Here is an 8895-nt window from a genome sequence, read left to right as displayed (position 1 = left end):
GTTTTATCTAAGAAATCTTTGCCTACTCAAAGTTAGAGAGGATCTTTGTTTTATTCATATAGTTTTTTTTGTAATTGGGTTTATGATACATTTTACACTAATTTTGTAGAAGTTGTAAGGCAGGGGTCAAATTTCATTTATTTTTCATACCTAGTTTTCCATCATCATTTCTTAATAAGATTTTCTTTTTCCTTTTGATATGTATAAATGTATGAATTTTGTCTTGGGTAAACATCAACTATCTGTATAAGTGAGGGTCTATTTCTTCACTACCTATATTACTCCTTTCAATTATTGTCCATCATTATGTCATGAATATCATAACTTTATATTGAGACCTAAAACCAGGTAGTATAAATCCTGCAATGTAGTTGTAATTTTCTAATGTTATTTTAGTTATTCCAAGTCCTCTGCAACCCCATATTTTAAATTTCAAAATATTGATTTCTATAAGAAATATCCTGCTTGGTTATTATTCAGATTGAATTGAATCTATGTATCAATTGTAGAGAATTGCTAACTTGACAATGATGTTTCCCAATCCATAGATGTGAAAGCTCTTTTTATTTATTAAAGTCTTCATTAATTTTTCTTCTCTATGTTTTGTTATTTTTGTGGTAGGTATCTCAAATATATTTTATTAAGTTATGAGTATTTTAAGTAGCTCTGTTATTGTAAATTTACTTTATTTTTTTTCATTGCTAGTGTGTAAAGGCACAAATTATATTTGTATAGTGACACTGTATCTTGTGATTTTGTTAAAATAACTTACTTTTTGTAATATTTGTTAAATGGATTCCCTAAGGTTTTCTACTTAAATAATCATGACATCCATGATTTAATACAATTTTACTTTTTTATTTTTTTGGTGGTGCTGGGGATTGAACCCAGGGCCTTGTGCATGCAAGGCAAACACTTTACCAACTGAGCTATATCCCTACCCCTCAGTTTTACTTTTCTATTCTTTATCTTTTATTTCCTTTCCCCCACAAACTCAGTGAGTTCAGTATGCATTAAAGACAGATAAGACTCTGCCTTCTTCCCAATATTAAGCGAAAATATTAATATTTCCTCATTAAGCATAATGTTAACTATAGCTTTTTGCTATATACGTGTAGGATTTGTCTCTTGAGTATGAACCAAATTTCTGTTTCCATGCATAATTAATGATATTTTACTATAGAGTGTACATTGTGGATGAGATAGAGAAATTCTTAATTCTGTTATCTTTCTTAATTTTGTCCTAACTAGAAGTTAATGTGAATAAGTCAAATCCCAACTCTATTCCAGCCCATACCACACTCTTCATCCCCCACTTTCAAGATGGGCAGCAACTGAAACTATTTAATTCTTTCAACCTTCCAGTTGTTTTATGTTCCCCAATTCATGCCAACTTCAGGGACTATTCAAGAATATAGGCAGAATGTCTATATATATGTTGGGAATCCTCCTTATGTTCCTCACTCCTAGGATTTCCCTGTTGCTTTTCAGCTATTTTGGAACCTCCAAACTCTGTCTTCTGACTCCTAAAGACAGGATAACTGCAATATTCCCTTGTAGTCCTAGAATCCTCACAAAAATTGGGGAAATCCCTTCATCAAGAAACCTTATAGGACTGGGATTGTGGCTTAGGGGTAGAGTGCTCGCCTGGCACGGGCGCGATCCGGGTTCGATTCTCAGCACCACATTTTTTTTAAAAAGGCATTGTGTTGTGTCCATCTACAAAAAAGATTCTCTCTCCCCCCCCCCCCCTTTCTCTTAAAAAAAAAAAAAAAACTTATAGAATGATAGCCTCTGGGACAGGAGCCCCCCCCCCAACCACCACCCATGTTTCTCCTTTGCTACCAAAGCAATAAAACTTCTTTTTCCTTTTTCTCAAAACCATATCCTCATTATTAGATTGGCGTTGGGGACAAAGACAAAGTTTTGGGCAACACATTGGTGAATTAGGGGAGAGTCAAGAGCAGCCCCACTTCAACTTTTTTAGGCAGGCTTAGATCTCCAAGGAACCCCATTTCCATGCTGAGGATGCAAGATGGCTGGTGAAATTGTTGGGAGCCAACTGGTGGAGAGTTAGGAGACAGGGTGAGTTTGCCTCAGGTCAAACTGGAGGAGTTATTCCTATGAGTAGAGGGAGGGACTGAGGAACTATCCTAGTAGCTGCCAAAGCTCCTTTTGCTATAGGGAACTCCCACCTTCTCTTCCTGATTGCTAGAGGTTGTTCCATCATGGTCCACTTTGAGAAAAAGGAAACTGAACTCAGTAAATTCACGACAACCTTGGCTATCTGGTAAGTCCCCAGTGTGCACACCAAGACCCTTGAATCCACACATCTGATTCCTCTTTGTGGGAACTTCTGGGCCTTCTTTGTGGTGCCACTGGTGTAGAAGTCATGGTTAAAAAGGACTTGAGAACCTACGAATATTTACTCCCTCTAGTGTGTTCTAGGTTTTCATCTGTTTGTTGGCCTTGGGTTTGGGAATTCCCTCTGGTTGTCTGTTTTGTTTGTATCTGTTACTTCCTGCCCCTTTTAAGACATGACCAGTACTGCACTGATTCTATAGGTATTCTCTTGGTAATGATCTTGGCTGGTCAATTTCAAGGTTCCCATCTGTTAGACATGGTTCTGGGGCTCCTCTCTGATTGTCTCTCTCTGTGTTTCTCTTTTGTACAATCTTGCAATTATAGTTGGTCTGTCAGAGGTAAAGTAAGTTGAAAGGCCACCTATAAGCATAAGCCTGTCTGAGATAATGTTGTTTTACTGTATTGATCTGGCTTTTGAATAAGAAATTTTGTATATGCAAGTCTGTCTTGTTTTAAAGGTTCCCATCTGTCAGCCCTGGTTTTAGTGATCCTCTCTGGTCTGTTTTTTTTTTTTTTTTTTTTTTTCCCCCCCGTTACTGGCCCTTTAAGACATGGGCCATGCCGCTTGGTTCTTACAGGTTGTCTCATGAGCAGAGAGATATTGGCTGAATGAGCCACCTTTAAAGAGGGTTTACTGTAACACAATCTATTGAATTTTCTGGATTATTAGACAATCTTGAAGTTGGTCTGTCAGGGGTAAAGTATATGAAAGAGATTCTATATGTACATGCATTGATGCAGTTGCATGATAAAGGGTCTCAATAGTCAAGAACTAAGTTAAAGTTTCCAAAAGGCGCTGCCTCTGGTGTACAAGTACAGCAGGACACCAGAAGAAAGGGTTAAAAAAAAGATTTAAAAATTTTTAATTTTAGACATTGATGGATCTTTATTTTATTCATTTATTTTAATGTGGTGCTGAGAATTGAACCAAGTGCCCCACACATGCTATGAAAATGCTCTACCACTGAGCTACAACCCCAGACCCAAGATTAAAATCTTTTAAACCCAGTGCTAGCAGTTGCAGCACTGTTTCTCAGCCTGCCTCAGGAAGCCACAGATCATCTCACTGTGGGTCAAGAACAGTACCCCTAAGCTGGAAAAAAAATCCCAGAAAAGCTGCCTGGGCTATAGAGAAATGGCCAAAGAGAATCTGTCCTCTATTCTGCCTTCTAGCCTCATTTGCCCCTGTGAGGTGGAGGCTGCTGGCCACAAAGGATGTGAGAGTGGGTTCTAGCACTGTTAGTTTATCACCTGGGGGCAGTAATAGTATTCCCTTTTAAGATATGACAGGACAACCCATTTGGCCAGGGGATATTCATCACTGGGGCAAAGCAATTCTTCGTATAATAATATCCTATGAAACTGAATGCCTCAGGAGAAGGGCAAAATAAATAACTGCATGCAGAAAAGAAAAAGACAAGAAACTAAGGCCAACCCATGTTTTGTATCAGCCTCTGCAAAGGGATCTTCAAGGAAGCCTAAAAAATGGATGAAAAGGGCCTCCTCCATTGCATATCAATGTGCCCTAGTATATGAGAAAGGCCCAAAAGGAGACTCTGGGTACAATTGACAGTGGGAAACTCACATAAAGTTGATGACATTGTAAATAATGATAAGAGCGACAGGTCAGCTCACAGATATCCTGTGCTCCAACCCCTTGAATGTAACCTGGCAGAAAAAAGATTAAGGCACCATATTTGTATATGTTGGATTATCAAGTCCTCTCATTGGATGAAATTTGTTGTATATCAAAAGCACAGATAACATTCATAAGGAGTATTTCAGAAATGAATTTAAGAAAGGGTTGAAACTAAAAAAGATAAAAGAAAGTTTCAGCTATGGAAATATATTTTAGTATGGAAAATAGAAGGTAAAAGGAAATGAAAGTATATTTTCTGGCAAAATAATACACTTGTGCTAAAGTCCAAGATGAAAGAGGACAAAACAAAGGATGTAAGCAAGTTGTGAATATCTAAGTAAGTCACAGAAGGTTTGTGGTAGGTAAATCTCCAAAATTTCATGTTTGTGATTAAATTGTCTATAATTAACACAAAGTTATATGAATGTTAACATACTGATCTAAATCAAAGTTTGAAACGTTGATCTGTTCTTATCTATCAAGATAATTTTCTTGTATCTGTTAGATTTTATTACTTAGGGAAACTAAGTTTTAAAGGAATTAGGGTAAATCACCCAATCTGCAGATCAGGGAGATTGAGAGGACTCTAGAGAACAGGGAGCCAACCAGTGAACATTATGCATAGGGGAGGGTCACTGGAGAGGCAAATGTCCCTGAACCATCAAGAGAAGCCTTGTATGGTTAATAAGACCCTGACCCATCCTGGAAGATGGCACCATTGGTAGAGGAAAACTAAAGGAGCCAAGGGGCTTCACACATATCCTCAAGAGTGATGTCTAAGGAATCTCAACTGACCCTTAAGAGTAGATAGGAACAAAGTCAGTTTTGACCAACTTGGTCTTAAACACCTGGCATGAGAGTATAGCCTACTCACAGTCCTATATGGACATTTAAAAGAAAAAAACAATTTTTTTTAAAATGTAACTTAAGATGTACACTTGTATCAGCTACCGTAAGTAAAGCTGAAGTCTATAAAGGAAAAGTTCTTGTGTGTCACTGCCTAATAAAAATGAACACAAAGTACTCTAGAATCACAAGTTTGTTCTGAATTAATTTTAGCCTGATCTCAAAGACTTACAAATTTTCCTATCCTCCTACATTGCTAAACTTGATTCGTTTTTTATTCATATGAGTTACTGTCTTCATGGTTTTCAGAGAGTGGCTGAAATACTAAGTGCTGTTTACAAAAAAAGTAATGCTTTGCTGTCTTGTTTATTGTCTCAGCATGATCCTTGCCCTGTGTATGCCTTGTCCAATCACCCGCCATCTGTCACTGTGGGCCTCTGAACTGCTCTGATGCTGAATACCCTTAACTGTCCATGTCCCCTGTGATAGACAACAAGGACTTTGGGTTACTTTCCCAAAACTCACCCCCTTCCAGCAGGAAGTAGCTTGGTGATATTGTTGCCCATTTTTCCATAGAAATGGAATGTAGAAATTGACAGTGGAGAAATCTAACAATTGTCCACTTTATGCTTTCAGTATAGCCCTTGATTGTCTATCACTACAACTGATTTTTAAAATGGACATATTTCTTTCTCTTCCTCTCTCCCTGTTCCTCCCTAAACTCTCCCCCTCTCTAATCTCAGGAAATAGTATTACTTTTCTTTCCCATCCTAGGCAGAGTTATCTGTTGTTGAGTACATTCCCACCATAGGAAGGAAGTAATCCAGACTTGGGAATGGTACCAGAAGATCTTAAAAATGACTGTCTCCCAAATTAATAAGTGAATTACAACTCCAACAGAGAACAGTGGAATGTAGCTATTAAATCACCTCTTTACAAGCCCCCTGTTCTTGCTGATGGGCAGAATCACAGCCTCTGGGAAAGGAGTCCCCTTTGTTTTTCCTTTGCTAGCAAAGCAATAACACTTCTTTTTCCTTTTTCTCAAAAAAAAAAAAATAAATAAAAAGAGAAAAAAAAAGAAACCAAATTACTCAGGAATTTTACTCCTAACACTTCATTCTCCTCAAATTTTTGTTTAATTTTGGCCATTTTCTAGTTCCTTCAAGTAGTTTTTTCATAACAATTCATAAAAGAATTTTGTATGAAGGTTCTTCTGAACGTTCATTATCTGAAGTAAACTACAGTGACAGATTTCTATATGGTTAAGTATTTTATTAAAACTAATATATTGCCTACCCATTTATTATATAAACTTTTCTGTTATTTCATATGAATTTCTTCATCTTTCATAATATTATCCTGAATTCTACATAAGAATGTATTATCCTACCTGGTGTGGTGACACACACCTGTACTCCCAGTGGCTTGGGAGACTGAGGCAGGAGGATCTCAAGTTCAAAGCCAGCCTCAGCAAGTTAGTGAGGCCCTAAGCAACTTAGTGAGAAACTATTTCAAAATAAAAAATGAAAGGCCTAACTGAAAAACTACCTCAACATTTAATTGAAATAGCAAATAAATTTTTGTACATGCACAAACACATATATACATATATATCAGCATAATTGGTGCCTTACTTTATACATTTTGCATGTTCATTAATAAACATTCTTTGCATTCACTTCAACAACTGGGATGCTTGCTATGTAACCAGTTTCTGATATTCTTTTTATCTATCAGAGTTACATTTCATAAGACCAATGTGTGCACCCAGAAAAAAAATAGATCCATTTCAAGATATTATTTATTGTTTGTTATTTTAATTTTACTACAGAAGTAACAGAATAATCATTTATTAGTTTTGCTATCAATATTAAAGTTAACCTGTTTCAACCATCTCAGAATATCTTTCATCTAAAGATAAATCATTGTTATAAAAATGTTCTTTTTGTGCATTATAATACAAATATTGAAATTCAAATTATCAGTTCTCTTGTTGTGGTTTAGTAATCATAACATGTTTATTTCCAGGTCAAATGCCATTGACTTCAACTCATGAATTTATGAAATGAATTGATTTAGAGTATGTGCCAGAATGGACAGAAGGGTGGTAATACATCAAGCTAGGTGATGCTATGAAAATAAAATCATGTCCGAGTGAAGAAAAGTTAAAATGAGCTGAATTCCTTACCATTATAGGTTGAATATTAGTTTAGCTCATTAAGTAGAGAATGGATTAGGCTAATGTCAATTGTAATTATACATTGTATCAGGCATATAAAGGTAAAAGAGAGAGTCTGCATTGCCATAGAATTCAGATTTGAGATAATCAGTACAACAGAATTAAGTTGTCACTGAGTGACATTCATTATGTGGCACAACATTAAAGCAGATGGAACCAACTCATTGTTGGCTGCATACTAGATGTCAAGAAACAAAATATTTAGTTAACTTCTAAAATTTTAGGGAATTATTTAAATGGCAACTCTTCTGAGGTGTTTTTAGATAATATATATAAAATCTAGAACCTATATATTTTGTTCTACTACTGGGGAAACAAGTAGAAACCAAAATGATCATATTAGAATACTATATTATTAACAGTGTAAATTTGAAACTAAACCAGGAATTTTAATCCTTGATTTGTTGGCTCTTCAAATGTGCTTTTATTTCTCAACTTATGCAGCAGAATCAATTTTTTTGTTTTAATTAGTGCATTATGGTTGTATATAATATTTGGGTTCATTTTGACATAGTCATAGAAACATGGAATTTAGTTTACTCCATTTCAGTCTCTGATACCACCTTTCCTTTCACTTCTTCATTTCCCCTTTCCCCTTGCTCTACTCTACTGGCTTACCTTTCACTCATTTATTTTTAACTGGTGCTTTATAGATATACATAAAAGAGGAATTCACCATATGTATTTATGTATGCATATAGCATAATTTTGTCAAATTCATTCTGTATTTCCTCCACTTTCCCATGTCACCTCCCTCCCTCTCAATCTCCTTCTTCTACTCTATTGATATACCCTATCAAGTTTATGATATCTGACCACTCTCTTTCCCCCACTTACTTTAGCTTCTGCATATGAGAGAAAACTTTCAACCCTTGACTTTCTATGTTTTATTTCATTTAGCATGTTTTCTAGTTCCACCAATTTACCAGAAAATTTTATAATATTATTCTTTATGGCTGAGTAATACTCCATTGTGTATATATACCACATTTTCTTAGTTGGTTACAGACACCTGGACTGGCTCCATATCTTGGCTATTTTGAGTTACACTACTATAAATATTGATGTGGCTGTACCAATATAGTATGGTGATTTTAGTTCTTTTGGATTTATATGGAGGAGTGGAATAGCTGGGTCATATGGTAGTTCCATTCCTAGTTTTTTTTTTTTTTAACATTTTTTATGTATTTTTTTAAATTGTAGGTGGACCCAATAACTTTATTTTATTTTTATGTGGTGCTGAGGATTGAACCCAGTGCCTCAAACTTGGCAGGTGAGTGCTCTACCACTGAGCCACAGCTCCAGCCCTCCATTCCTAGTTTTTTGAGACTGCTATCCAGAGTAGTTGTACTAACTTCCAGTCCCATCAACAATGTATAAGTGTATCTTTTTCCTCACACTTTCAACAAAATTTATTATCATTTGTATTCCTGATAATTACCAACTGGAATGAGATGAAGTGCCAGTGCAGTTTTGATTTGCATTTCCTGGATTGCCAGATATGTTAAACATTTTTTTTCATGTATTTGTTTACTATTTGTGTTCCTTCTTTTGATAAATGTTAGTTTAATTTTTTCCCATTTATTGATTTTATGGTCCATTTTATATGATATTTCTCAATCACTGTACCAGCTGATTCAAATACTTTTCTCCTTCTTAGTTACTATAATCCCTGTACTTATTTCAGTGACTACTTCCAGTCCATTCCAAATCTCCGTCAACATTATCGTATTTCTGCTTCTACCTCAAATTGTTATAGATCAAGATTTCAGGCAACCCCAATAAAAAAATTCAAGAAAGAATTAAA

General features: G+C 35.6%; 1 non-coding gene across 1 annotated transcript; it reads right to left on the bottom strand.

Annotated features, from left to right (window-relative positions):
• Positions 1-866: 866 nt before the first annotated feature.
• Trnaa-ugc (transfer RNA alanine (anticodon UGC)) lies at positions 867-942 on the bottom strand. Its single transcript has one exon. It is a non-coding gene; the product is annotated as a tRNA-Ala (tRNA).
• Positions 943-8895: the final 7953 nt, after the last annotated feature.

Source organism: Marmota flaviventris, chromosome X, assembly GCF_047511675.1.
Source record: "Marmota flaviventris isolate mMarFla1 chromosome X, mMarFla1.hap1, whole genome shotgun sequence".
NCBI classification, from domain to species: Eukaryota; Metazoa; Chordata; class Mammalia; order Rodentia; family Sciuridae; genus Marmota; species Marmota flaviventris.
This window is presented reverse-complemented; position numbering and strand designations above follow the sequence as displayed.